Source organism: Apium graveolens, chromosome 9 (assembly GCF_009905375.1).
Source record: "Apium graveolens cultivar Ventura chromosome 9, ASM990537v1, whole genome shotgun sequence".
NCBI classification, from domain to species: domain Eukaryota; kingdom Viridiplantae; phylum Streptophyta; class Magnoliopsida; order Apiales; family Apiaceae; genus Apium; species Apium graveolens.
Genome location: NC_133655.1, coordinates 90349239 through 90364893, shown reverse-complemented (window position 1 = coordinate 90364893; position 15655 = coordinate 90349239).

Sequence of the window (15655 nt, the reverse complement as noted above, 5' to 3'; positions counted from 1 at the left end):
TTCTACATGTATGTTGTGTCATAAGTAATTCTCACTGTGATAATGATGTAATGGTCCTTAGACTTGAAATCATTATATTTTTATACGAGAATTAATGTACTTTGATTACATTTAAAGTTACCCTTGACCGAGTAATGATAAAAGTGTATTTCGGGTATATTATGAATCATATGAGAAATATGAATGATCTAGATGGAATTTAACCCTCCTATTTTAGGAGTGATATTATTGGCCTCTTGTGTGAGCTAGACTATGAAATGTGTGGCCACGCACAAATGTTGGTTTGATATGATAGTCTACTCATTGATCAAGGAAACCTGGATTAAACTATGATGAGGATGACACATTACATGCCTCTAGTTTAATCTATAATATGCGGTAAAAGGGATTATATTACATTGTACATGTGAACGAAAGGTTAAATCGATCACCGATTTGATTTATTATTACTTGGGTAGCAATGATGTATTAGTAGATGCCGCTCATTGTTTACGATTTTAAATTGAATTTAAAATTCGTTATCAACGTAATAATAACCTATAGGGTCACACATAAAGAATGCTTGAAGGATTATTTAATTTAAATTGGATTTAAATTATATTAAAGTAATTCGAATTATTTATAATATTAATTAAGCATGACTTAATTAATTAGATAAATAATGATATTTGAATTTACTAATATTAATTATGAAATTCAGTTGTTAAATAATTAACTGTGACTTATTTATTATACAAATAAGAATGTTGAATTAATAATAACTCCTAATTAGTTAAGAGTTATAATTCATTTTTCTTTTCTCTATATAATATCTCTTGTGGCTGATTTTTAAGGCAAGACTGTTACAAAATCCTTAGCGACCAAGAGAGAAGATGGAGATAGGAAGAAGAAACGACTTTGTGCTAGTACACATTTAATCCTTGCATTCAAGCATTCGTGTGGATATCGATAGAGCGCAGATCATGAGAGCGGGATGCGTGGTGATTGAACAAAATTTGGATCTCAATTGGTCAATCAATTTATAAAGTTTCTTAAGGTAAATAATCTGATCTACGAATTAAATATATGTTTTTCGCATGGATCCTGCGGTGGGATTCGAAAATTCTGGTTTTTCACGTTTTTAATTACCGTTTTCGTTGCGTTTATGTCCTCGAAACCCTTCAATGACATCAGAGCTACTTGCGAAAAGTGTTTAATTCGTTTATGTGTTTACTGGTTTTATGATGAGAACATGTATACAATATTCCATGACTGTTATGTATGCGAATTTGTATGTTTTACATGTTATATTTATATATGTGTATGTATGTATAAATTTTGAATATATGATATTCATGGGAGTTGTATAATCATATGATGATTATATCTGTATATATACTGATATATACATGTTTTGTGTTTGTTCTTATTATAAGAATCGTATTTGATACGATTCTGAATCGGATGCAGGGGATTTACTGAAATCTGGGTCTAGTGTCCGATTTTGGCGAACGAATACGCTATTTCATATGGAATCGAGCGTTTGAACGAAAATGTTAGCAGAAGCTATCATCGACTGATATGTAAGGCGTTTAACGTCGTTTAGGTCCTGTAATCTGCGATTTAATGTTATCAGATTTAATTTTGAATTTTCTAATTTTTGCCATATTTGGTTTTTATGATTAGATCATGATGGGTATGATATTTTAAGATCATATTATATGTTTTAACATGTTCTTATGTGTTAATTGAGCATGGTGGATGGTTATGGCTTATGACCTTAGGTTAATGGTTTTAAATACGACTTGCGTGTCGTTTGATCTTGTAATTATTAAATCTCGAATGTAACTCGAGTTCTTATTGTAAGTACATTAGATTAGTTATTATTTTTCATTCGTGTAATGTACATTAAGACATGAATATTTGAAGATCAAGGAAGGGTAATCTCACATGAAGGCCATCCAAGGAAGCAATACAAGAAAGAAGACATGTAATAGTTAGCTTGTATTTATTTTTCACCTTAGATTTACCTAGATCTTTGTCATTAGCTTGATGAAGATCACATAGGATGAAGTCATAACTAACCACATTTATTTATTGCACTTTATATATATATATATTTATATATTTATATATATGCGCATATGATTAATGTATGTGTAGAGTAGTTTATAAAGATGCATGCTTAATTAGATTAAGGATGTATGTATTAGATACGACACCTATGCCACGCTTGCTAAACAAGATGAAATCTATAACGACTCAAGATTTTAAAATGAACAAACGATTATGAGGTTCTCATATTTATGAAACACGGAATAAAATACAAATTTTCTTTAATTCTGACATGGGGCAATTTTGTCAAAAGCGAGTTCATTGAACTTGTAAGGTTGTGGGTTTTAAGCGAGACCGTTGTGACTCCCTCACTACCTGGAAATCAAACCATTGGCAAATATTTATTTGAAGTATTTTATTCAAGGAAAAATTGGGAGTCTCTTTATGATGAGATCATGATCGTTTTAAAATTAACAAAATCCCAAAGTTAATATTAAGTTGATCAGATGCCTTTCAATGAGTCCAATGCTTTAACCCCTAGATCGACAAGGAGCGGGTTCGCTAAAGCGAAGTACTCCCATCTATCGTGGGAGATGTGATGAAGTATATTCATACTTTTTGACTATTGGGTTTGACTTAACTAAGTTATCAAAATAGGATTGTGAACTTAGAGGCATAGAGTTTGGCGAGATTTATTAGATAAATATGAACAAATGTTGCTCCACCAAGCTATCCAAGAGTTAAATAGTTGATACAACTGACAAATGTTATCTACCTAAATAATTATGTTTTAGGAGAAAAGCTAAAGCTGACCTAATGCATGGTGAAATATGGATCTTGCCTCACTAGAAACAATATAGAAGATATTCTTTTGTGAATTAATAGTTAGGGCTATTGATTTGATAAAAATGTTGGGAGATATATATAGTGAATATATATGAATAATCACTTGAACATAATTTAATGATCATCTGTAGACCAAATCATTTTATGCACTTGAATATTATGGATATCAAATGACAAATAACACAAATAACTTCTTTATGTAATAGTCCTTGAGAAGGACAAGCTGACATGAAATAATTTCCTCAATTGACATGGGAACTTGAGGATTGTCCTCAGGTTCAAGGATGTCAATCAAACCTGTAATATCTGGGATATATCGTGTAATTATTTTTTCTAATAAATAAATATTATGCATGTTCAGTATTTATTCTGTGAATTATTTGTTAAGTGGTATATGTGTTTGGATGTTTATAAACTATTTTATATAATCGGGAACCAGCCGACGTCACCCGTTTTTACATTTTTATAACCCGAAAATCTTCAGAGAGCTCCTTCCTAACCTAATTGTAATATTCCGAGCATTTTCCATGTTTCAACTTTTTCGATCCGGCGTACGGTTTGTCCTGTGCGGGTCCCGGCGCAATATTTTCGATACAAAATTCGTTTCGGTAAATCAATAAAACTCGTATTTTAGTTAAACGAGATCTTTTTATTAAACTATTATAATTATCACCTCGTAATACGTATAACCAAGCGCTGAGACCAAGACCGCAGTACAAATTTTACTGATTTGGATAATTATCCCGAAAACCGGTACCGTTTGGATCCATTTTAATAAATAAACGTATTATTTTATATCCGGAATGATCCAATGGGATACTAATTTTCCATAATTATAAATAGCCTTTACCGTAATTATTTCCGTACCGAAAATCATTTGTAAACCAGTAAAATCCTTATAAAACAGAGAAAATACTATATTCATATTTCGTTCTTCGTAATCAAACTCAAATTCGGAGGCGCTATCGATATCCGATTTTGGCGTACATATACTCAAAATGAAGCTACTGAAATCTAGAATCAATATCTTTCATCAGTTTCAATCCAGAAATATCAGGTGATTTTCTATCCAACTGTTTATATTCGAATTTCTTGAAATTAAAAATATGAATTTTTGTTCAGATAATTGTTTGAATGATTTGATGCTTGCATGCTATAGAGCTTGTCTTCCTGATGATTTTGGTATATTATACTCTTGATTTGGAGTTCAATAACATGTTTTATTTTGAGTTTGATTTTCAAATTTTAGAATTAGGGTTTATATTGCTTTGAATGATTTCAATTTGATTTGGGGGAATCTTTGTTAGGGGTTTTCAGTCGATCTTGATGGGTGTTTTGTGTTCCTTATCAAATTTACAATCGAATCATGTATTCACATATCACACACGATTCATGATAAGCACGAAGTTTTCTTTTGAAGTTTTCGCCGGAGTTCTTCGCGTTTTGGCCGGTTTTTGGCCGAAAATTTGACTGAGCAATTGTTGTTGGTGGATTGTTGAATGATTGTGTTTCTGGAAGCGATTAGAGTTGTTTTGCATCAAAGAACAGATCAAACGAAGTTGATTTGGACCCTAATTGAGGTCACGGAACCCGGGAAAGGTCACCAGAATCTGGGTTCATCCGGTGTTCTTCCCGACCCGGCAACCCGGATTCCGACCCGGTCCCTGGCCCGGTTTTGATCCAAATTTCTGTAAAATTAATTTCTAATTCTTGTTTTTACAGTTTAGTCCCCCAAGGTTTCCCAACTTTGCAAAAATTTGATTTTTGTTTCAAAACCTTTTAAAAATCAGATTTCTTTTATATATTCATTTCCAAAAATTGATTTTATTTTTAAAAAATTCCCAAAATCATTTATTTTAATTCTAAAATTTGTTTTAATTCAAAAATAAATCTAAATTACCTAATTAATTTTAATTAATAATAAATTTATTAATTGATCAATTAATTTAAATATTAAATGATTTAAAAATTTCGAAAAATAGTTTCGAGGCAAGTGTGGTTGTGATTGAAAACTAGGGAAGTATAGCAAGCTAGTACCAGGCAAGTGTTATGAACCTTCTCGAGATATATTGTAGATAATTGATAGTCTTGTTTTATATTGCAAGTGCTTAGCAGCACTGAACCCTAAATCTTGATTCCAGCTATTGATCTTTGAGCCGTAAACCTTATTCTTTCCGAACCATTGATTGTTGAATACCCGAATACGAACCACATATATATGATACCACAAATACATACAAACTAAATACCGAACACTCAATCAGATTGTTGACATATTCAAACCATTGTACCTTATGCTTTGAGAGACCAAATCCTTATAACTTTGAAACTTTAATCCTTTTGTTATCCAATTCTTTCATCACCCGATAACCGTTCTTTGAAATTTCCATATTGTTTCTTTGTGAAGATTGAAACCATCTCATTATTGGACATCCAATGTTGCTTATGATTTTGTTTATTGCTTTACATTGTTTATTCTATTATTATGTTAGGATTGGATTATTTTATAAAATTGTGGACCAGATTCGTGGTCAGACCAGATTGGTGGTTAAGTTAGGCTAATGTGTGCCTTGGATCCAGTAATTAGAGCAGAGCTGTGTGCCTTGCTGGGGGTTAGTGCGTAACTGATCAGCAGCCTAACTCTAGTTTATAAAATGAAAATATAATATCCAATTCTAAATCACTATTCATTGTTCACTTGATACCTTAACTCTTTTCACTTGATGATTATTATTCTCAATCTTGTCAATGTGACTTGCTGAGCTAGTTAGCTCATTTATGCGATGTTATTTATGTTCTTTTCCAGTTAAAAAGGAACTGGTTGATAGAGAGGATCCCCAATCCAGTGCGAGAGCTAGGGGTCCAGGTTGATCGAGTTAAGCTAGCTGACAGCTTTTGGAATAGTTTAAGTTTATGAGGTTTATAATAATGTTTATATTCAGTTTTAAGTTTGAATAGTTGGGATTTGGGCGTTTGTAATATAAGTGTGTGTGTGTGGCTTGTGTACATACTTTAACCTGTTGCGATCCATGGTAGTTGTTAAGTAGGGTCACTGCATATTATTATTATCTTTATCATTGTTATAAGCATATTATAAATAATGTGTGTGTGTGTGTGTGGACCCCGAACTTCTGACCCGGGTTTGGAGGGCGCCACAGGTTTGGTATTAGAGCTACAGGTTATAAGTCACTGACACAAGCCTAGGTTGACGGGAATGGGTAGAGGGTTAGGATTAGAAGTAAGGAGATAGAAAGATAGAACGTCGAGAGGTTGAGTGCGACGATATAACAGGTATTAGTATGATTCGCGTCGTGGTTCGAGATTCTTATTATTGTGATATGTTTTCAGATAGCAGTGATGGCCGACTCTTTCATCCCTGTATCAGCTGATCACTCAGAGCCCTCAGTTAGAGGACCATCTTCAGATCCACATCCTATTGTTCCACCAGTGTTGGCTATTTTACCTCCACCTGTGTTCCAGCCCGTACCACTGCAAGCTATTCCACCCCCAGGCATGAGGCCACTAATCAGAGGACCCCCACCTGTTGATTCAAGTCTTACTGGTCACTCAGTTATAGGTGTACCATTTCAGTTCTCTTCATATCATGTCCCATATCATCAGTTCGAGGCTTGCCTTATGGAGCAGCGATTCTTATGGGGTCAGATTCAGGAGTTATTACATATCATGCATACCAGAGAGGTTGGGAGTGGTGAGAGGCGACTCAGAGAGAGGCTCCAGGTGTTTCGGAGAGCAGCTGCTGTGAGGATTATTGAGGCTACTCATGAGGATATCACCCCTAATTTTCTTATGGAGTGGGCTAAGTGGGTTCTAGAGAAGCTTGAGGAGATTGGAGGTCCAGACTTGCCATGAGCCAGAGGCACAGAGATGGAGATAATGAGCAGTGCTTTTATGGTTGTTTAGTATGTACAATAGTGTGTAGTGTGTATCAGTATACTTTTGAGTTGTATTTATAGACTAGATCTGCTGACTAGTGAGTAGGTTTGTTGTAGCCTTTTTCTTTTAATTTTAAAGCATCTTTACGCTTGTACTACCTAAAACTTTTGATCTATATATATCAGTACCTTTTTCCTTTCCAGCATTATCATTTACATTACTGTACCTGTTTTACTTTACTTTACTTATTGCCCCAGTTATACCTAATGTGGTACCATGTACCCTATCCCCTTAATTGTTTACATTCTGTAAAGAAGCATGCAATTTATTTAGTTCAACTGTTACAACTATTTTTAAAAAGAGATATTTCTATTTTACAAAAAAAATTCTTTTATGCAAAGGATTTGATTTAAAAGCTAAATAAGTTGTTTGATTCTTTACAGAAAATACCTCCCAGAAGAAATACCTGCACCAACACCCAGAATGAAGAAACCAACAACAACAACCAAGACAATACTAACCAGAATGCAAACCCGGGACCCATAGACCCAGCAGTAGCCCAGATTCTTCAAATCTTGTGTTAGTCCCTTAACAATATGACAAGAATTACAGAAGGGGGGTTGAATGGAATTCTTGAAACTTTTTCTTGAAATAAAATGTTCTAACTTAAATATAAATATAAGTGTATTGATTAGCACAATGCGGAATGAGAACTTAAGTGAATCAAAACACAAGTAATTAAAAACAAGAGTCTTTAAAAACTTTCTGGTGGATTTGAATGATTCCACCAGAGATATATATTATATATCGAGAGAACCTGTGTGAATAAATGCTCACAGCTGCTTACTGCAATTGAACTTCTAAGACTACAGAGAAATGCTAAGAATCCTGCTTACAAATGTTTCTCTGCTTTCTTGCTTATATCGATAGTGTCTTAGTTGCTGCTACTTGGTTTATATATCACCAAGATTACAAAATAATAAGACATGATAATAAAACAAAAACTATCTATTCTATTACAATGCTACTTCATTACTCTATTCCAGCATCTTTGAATATCTTCATAATAACATGGAAATGGCAATGCTTCTTTGTTCTCGAAAACCCAATTGAATAGGCTACCACATTCCATTTGTATCCACTCGACGCATGTGACTGTGTTGTCACTGTCAACAGATATTTGAATTCTTTATCCGTCGGGTTCATGATCATCCGTCGAGTTATTGATCATCCGCCAGTTGTCTATTTGATCATCCGTCGACTTCATTGTAGGTTATCCGTCGGGTAGCAAACTGGCACTTGACTTCATTTCATTTATGCAGAATTACAAGACATCATTTATGTACAATTAATCAACCTATTCTGCATATCTAGTTAAAGTCAACATGACTTGAATACTACTTATAGAATCTATACAATGGTGAATGCAGAAATGTGCTACAGACTTATTGTTATATAAGCTACTCACTCGATGGATAATAAGTCATCATCCGTCGGGACTATAATGAGTCATCCGTCGGGACTATAAATCTTATCCGTCGAGTGCTACATTATTTTACTAAGTAAGATCTACTAAGGTGTTTTGTTCATAAAATCATCAAGTATTCAACATATACACAACAATCTCCCCCAATTTATGTCTACTGGAATTGTAGCCATAAATTAAGAGATACTTGATGATAACAAAACACCCTAAAAATATAACTTTAAGGGAAAGTAGATATTACTGAAAAGTGCTTCAATTAACAAAAGTGTACAAAGTTTTGCTCACAGTCATTTTTCAAGATGCTCCTCTAGCCTGAGCAGATTTGTCTAGTTTCTTGAAGGTCTGGATCTCTTTCCAAGCTTTCTGTTATTTTCCTCAATCTGATTTTGGAGCTGCCTGTGGAATTCCAGTTCATCAGATTCTGAGAGATTTAGCTTTCCTTGCATTTCCAAAAGAGTCTCATTGCTAGAGATGCTCAATTGGTCTTCTAATCTGTAGAATCTTCTCACACCTTTGTCATCTATGAACTCCATTAGCCAGTAGGGCCTTAGATGCACTATTCTCCCTGTATAAGGGATGATTAGAGTCTTTGGGAGTGTATCTTTAGCTTTAACACTCCTTAGTTCTTCAATCTTCTTCAGTACCAATCTTCTTGCAGTAATGTTGAACCCAAAGTTCTTCTTGAAGGATGAATAAACTTTAATCAGTACAGCTTGGCTTTCTTGAAGGATCCTGTGAAGGGGCCACTGAATCTCCTTTCCTCCTTTGTACTTGAACACTAACCTTTCAAGTAGGTTTCTGTATGCATCAATTCCTCTCACTTCATCTAGTTCATCCATATAGAGGTTTAGATCAGAAAATTCTTTGATGTCATACAAGTACAGATAGTCTCCCTTACTGGCTTTAGATTGAGCTTTGACTTGAGATTTGGATTTGAGAGGTGACAGATTCACTTTCTTGACTACTCTTGACTTTGTTCTTTTTGGCTTGCTAAGGATTGGTAGATTGAATTCAGGAATTGGTATGTTCTCCCATTCTATTGGCTCATTCTTGGGCACAATAGGTTCACCATGAATATTCCTGTAGGGATCCACTACCCTGATATCTTCAAATACCACAGAGGGCTTTGATGCTTGAGTTGTAGATGGTGTGGATTCCTTAGGAAATTGATCTTCCAATTTCTTGTCAACAATATCCAGTTTCCTTTTAGTTCTTTTAGCCAATTCCTTCTTTCTTGGAGATTTTTTTCTAGTTGTTCAACTTGCTTCTTTGATTCAATAGCTTCAGATGGTTAAGAAGGAATTTGTTGTGATGAATTTACAGCATGTAGCTTGGCCAAGATAGCAATATGCTCTTTCTTTTGTTTAGTCTTTTTAGCATCCAGAGCAGATTGCTTCTTTTCCTGCTTCAATCTAGCCTTTTCTTCTCTCTTTGCTTGAGCAAATTGAGGATGTCCAACAACCAGACAAATTTCTTTCCCATTTTTGAAAATCTTGGCAATTCTCCTTTTGAAAGCTGAATCAGCTGGATCTTTGTATAAAGCAGTTGACCTTGACAGAAGCTTCTTCTCATCAGGCTTAGGTGTCTCATAGACAGTGTCCAAAGGGTTCTTCAATGATAATTTTGAGTAGTTTACCCTTGGTTTCAGAATTATTTCAGCCTTTGGAGATTTGGTGCAGGAAGGCTGTCCTCTTTCCAGATAATTCATGCTCATCTCATTCACACTAATTTGCTTGACTTGAGAGTGATGGATGGCTGACTTAACTGGCTCCTTGACAAGTTCATACTTCTTCTGTATTTCCTCATCAATCTTCTCCCAGTTGACTAAACTAAACTTTTCCTTATCAGCTGCTCTTAAGTTGGTTGTTGCTGTATTGATCAGATCTATACTATCTGTAACTGATGGCTTTGAGATAGTAATTGAAGGTATAATTACTTTACTAATTTGAATTTGAAGCCTCTCCCCCTCACTTGATCCTTTCTCCCCCTTTTGTTATCATCAAGTTGAGTAGAGGAGGGGGTCTGAGCAGCCACCAGTTTTTGAAGTAGATCAGTCTGTTGGGCTTGATGGAGATGAATGGCATTTAAAGATGCTTCCATGGTTGACATTCTTGTGTCCAAGGCATCTATCTTGGTTGACAGATCAGAATATTTCCTTAGTTGTCTCTTGATGTCAAGCATTGTAGCTTCTGGAAGTTTAGAATCTATCCTGTCTGAAATAGCCTTTTTCATCTCCTCAATATCAATCTTCATAGTGTTCACATTCATAGCATGCTGGTAGCCATGGATTTGTTGAAGTTGCAGGGAGGCTAGATGTGCCTGAAGGAGCTTCTTGGTGCTAGCATTGGTAGTGGTTTGAAGAGCAGTATTTGTCTGATTGATTAACTGGATCAGGGTTGTCTTGAAGTAATGCTCATCACAGTGCTTTGAGAATGCCCATGATGGCATACCTGACCTTGAACTTGAGTCTACTTCTCCCCCTATGTCCATTGCTTCATCTTCACTATCCCCACTATCATCTCCATAGAAATCAGCTGAACCACCAGTCTCATAGTCCACATCACCAGCTGTAGAAGGCAAGCTGTGATGGCATCCTTAGCTCTCATCATAGACTGTGTGGTATGCACCAAATTCAGCATCATTTCTGCATTGTCATTGCCCTATTCAGCTAGAAGTTGATAAGCTAGAACAGGGACAGTAAATGCCTCAGCATCAAGGGAAGTGGAATCTATAACAGCTTTAGGATGCTGAGATAGTCCTTCCCTGTCTGCATCCTGGACATTCATTGACTCACTAGCAATGACATCCATCCTTATTGCTTCAGTACCTGCATTTCTCTCATTTTCTCTCCTTTTTTGTATCAGGGTCTCACCCTGGCTCCCCACCCTCACACCCTCACCTTCACCTACTAAGGTGGGACTCCTCTCACTCTCTTTTTCCAATCCTGAAGAAATAGATTGCAGAGTTTCACTCATTTCCTCTCCTTTTTCCTGGGAGCAACCCAGACTCTCACTCAAAACACTCTTCTCTCTCAATCCTAAGAGTGACTGTACAACCACTAAATCTTCTGCACTTGAAATAAATGAAGTTTGAAGCTGTGCAGAGATACTCGGTGGATGAGTGATATCCATCGAGTGAGTGGTGTTGTTATCCGACGGGTAACTGCTGTCAAGCTTATCCGTCGGGATACAATCACTGCTCGACGGATGAGCAATATCCGTCGAGAGAGTAGAAATGAATGAGCTGGGAATTGAAACTATTGTTGACTCTGTGCTGATTGAAGATATTTTAGGCACAGATGACACAACAGTTGCTGAAAGAATTGGCAAGTGAGCCAAAAAATCATCTAAAAGATGATACTCAATTGCACTAGATTTTGGCTTCCCCAACAGAGTTAAAGAAGGGGAATCAGGAATTGATGTGTTTATCATATCCACATCCAGAGAATTTGTTGGTGATTTTGGTGTTTGAGGTGCTTCTATAACTAGAGATTTTGGTTGTGACTCCACATTTATTGGAGGCACATCAAACTGAATTTGTGAAGGTGCAGTGACTATGTCTTTAGCACCAGTTTGTACAGTGTGTGTACCCTGTGCATCCCCAAAGGTTTTAGATTTCTTCTTTCTGGCATAAGTTTGGGGTGAGCTTGTGTCCCTAACCCTTTTGGCATGTGCTCTTGGTTGAGATCTTTGTTCAATAACTACATCCTTTTGGGAGGATGCAGCTAGAAATGAGCTTTTATCCTTTTTAAGCACTGCAGTTTGTTGGGAAACTGCAATGTGGCTAGGCTGGGACTCACTCAACTCTCCAACCTTATTCTTGGGGTTTCTTTTATGTTCACCCCTTCCCTCACTTAACTTACCCTCCTTCACACTCCCCTCTTTGGCTTTAATGGATTTTTCAACTGGCATCTTTTGGGAGATACCAGAGGGGGCTTTCTTTGATTTGGATTTTGAAATAATTGTAGGTTTTGCAGCTTTGGTAGGCAACTGTTTGGTCATTGACACAGTTGCCATAGCCACACTTGAACTCAAAGAAATTGTGGAGGTTGGAATAGTTGTAGGGATAGGTGAACTTACCTCACTTACCTGAGGTGCTTGCATTACAGGAAAATAGAACATTGGCACATCCTTGTGATGATTGGCCCTGTTCAAATCTGCAATGAGCCTTCTCTCTTGAACCCAACAATCTAGTTTGTTGTTAGGGTTCTCAAGAACAATCTCTTCACAGAGGTGGTTAGCTAATAGCATAAGAAATCTAGCATAATACACATTCTTACCTCTTTTATTTAACTCTCCTAATTTAAAACCTAATTCAAACAAGACAAGGTCACTGAAATTGTAGAATTTATCTGTAACTAGCATGTAGAGCATGTTAAGCATGGAAATATTCACTGAATCAAAATTACTGATCTTTCCTGAGAAAACCTTTGTAACTACATCACACAAGAAACTCCACTCTTTCCTAAGACCCATTCTCCTAATATCACTCAGTTTAGAAATAGGAAGTGCATAGTGCATGGAATTAAGCATATTGATTATATCAGTGTCAGTGTGTGGTGAAGTCACATTGTTATTAGGAATTTTGAAACATGCTTTTATCACATCACTATTGATACAGAATTCTTTACCTTTAATGGTTAGAGTGATGGTATTATATCTAGAGTTGTAGGTAGTAGTGGTCCACATCTCTTCAACAATTTCACAGAAGATTATGGGTGATTCCAGTATGGCATAATTGAGCTTGCAACTCTTCACAAAGTCTATCATCTTGTGATAGTTTCCAGATTGCTGAATACCCTTGTTCACTAGTGCGGTGAAATTATTCTTCTCATAAATGAACCCAGTTTGAGACATAATCTTTACAACATGTGCCATTGTTAGAGAATAAGAGCTTGAAGAGAAAGAGAGTAAGTGCTTTGAGAGAGAATGAAATTAGAGCAGTTGAATTGAGAATCATAAAAGAAAAACAATTGCAATGAAATAAGCTTTTATATTATCTCAAAAATAACTAATAAAAATAATAAAGTAAAATAAAGTAACCAATAGAAATTGCTTAAAGTAGCCGTTTAAAAATAAACTGTAAAAATTCCACCCATTATCCGTCGTGTTATGCTTACAAACTGTAAGTATACTCGATGGATAATGTACAAGGGAATTAACGGCTGAGATTAAGACAATTCGACGGATGAGGATAAACTGTTATCCGTCGAGACATAAAATATTCCCGAAAAATAATTGATTTTTATTAGCAAATAATATACCGACGGATGATCAAACTCGATGGATAAGGATCATCCGTCGAGATGTAAATTTTGACTTAGCCAAAATCTCATCTATGACTGAAAAATCAATTAAATTTCTGGCTGCATTTCAACTTGTAAATTAACTCATATAGATTTAAGAGTAATTAAGCATAACTAACTCACTTACCAACCTTGAAAAGGTGAATTCATCCAGTGGCTTGGTAAAGATATCTGCAAGCTGCTTCTTACTTGGAACAAAATGTAGTTCCACACTACCATTCATTACATGTTCCCTTATGAAATGGTACTTGATATCTATGTGCTTTGTCCTTGAATGTTGTACTGGATTTTCAGTGATGGCAATTGCACTTGTGTTATCATAGAAAATAGGAATCCTTTCAACTTGCAAACCATAGTCTAGCAATTGATTTTTCATCCATAATATTTGTGCACAGCAACTACCAGCAGCAATATATTCAGCTTCAGCTGTAGAAGTGGAAACTGAATTTTGCTTTTTACTGAAACAGGACACAAGCTTGTTTCCTAGAAATTGACAGGTTCCTGTTGTACTTTTTCTATCAATTCTAAAACCTGCATAATCTGCATCTGAATAACCAGTTAGATCAAAACCAGAATCTCTAGGGTACCAAATGCCAAGATTTGGTGTTCCCTTGAGATATCTGAAAATTCTCTTAATAACTATTAAGTAAGATTCTCTAGGATCAGCCTAAAATTTAGCACATAAACATGTAGCAAACATTATATCTGGCCTACTAGTTGTTAAGTACAGAAGTGAGCCAACCATACCTCTATAACTTGAAATATCCACAGACTTTTCAGTAGTGTTTAATTCAAGCTTAGTTGCAGTGGACATGGGAGTTTTTGCAGATGTGCAATCCATTAGATCAAACTTCTTTAAAAGATCAAAAATATATTTAGTTTGACTAATGAATATTCCATCACTAACTTGCTTAACTTGTAAGCCAAGAAAGTAAGTTAGTTCTCCCATCATACTCATTTCATACTTACTTTGCATCAATTTGGCAAACTTTTTGCAAAGTTTCTCATCTGTAGAGCCAAAAATAATATCATCTACATAAATTTAAACAAGTATACTGGAGTCATTAACATTTCTGAAAAATAAAGTTTTATCTACAGTACCTCTTGTGAAGTGATTTTCCAAAAGGAACTTTGATAAAGTGTTATACCAGGCTCTAGGTGCTTGCTTCAGTCCATAAAGTGCTTTCAAAAGATAATAGACATGTTCTGGAAAATTTGGATCTTCAAAACCAGGAGGTTGACTGACATAGATTTCTTCCTCCAAATCTCCATTCAGAAAGGCACTTTTGACATCCATTTGATAGACCTTGAAATTGGCATGGGCTCCAAATCTATTCCTTCTTGCTGACAATAGCCCTTAGCAACCAATCTAGCTTTGTTCCTGACTACTATGCCATTTTCATCCATCTTATTTCTGAATACCCATTTGATATCTATTGGATTCTTTCATTTAGGCTTGGGCACCAGCTTCCATATATTATTCCTTTCAAATTGGTTTAGCTCCTCCTGCATAGCTAAAATCCAATCAGGATCCAACAAAGCTTCTTCTACCTTCTTTGGTTCTTCCTTTGAAAGAAAGCTGATGTATAGACATTCTTCCTGAGTTGCTCTTCTTGTTTGAACTCTAGAAGAAACATCACCAATGATAAGCTCAAAGGGGTGATCTTTTGTCCATTTCCTTTATTGAGGTAGATTAGCTCTAGATGAAGAAACCTCATTGTTGTCTTGATGTATGATTGAGTTTTGATTGTTAGAAACTCCCCCTGAGTTTGGGGATCTTTGATTTGAGAAAGGGGAACTTTATATAGGTGATCTATCTTGACTTCCTGCTCCTTTTGATAACCCAACGGATGGTGAATTTTGAGTACCGACGGATGAAGCTGGTTGTCTCCCGACGGATAACGAAGATTGCCTCCCGACGGATGGTGAATTTTGTGCTTCATTGGTAGTAGATTTATCTGCATTATCCTTAGACACTGTTTCTTGATCACTTTCATCATCACTGTCATCACTAACCATCTCCACATTGTCGAATTTGAGGTGCTCATGGTAATCTCCATCTTTCAGTCCTTCAATCTTTTTATCATCAA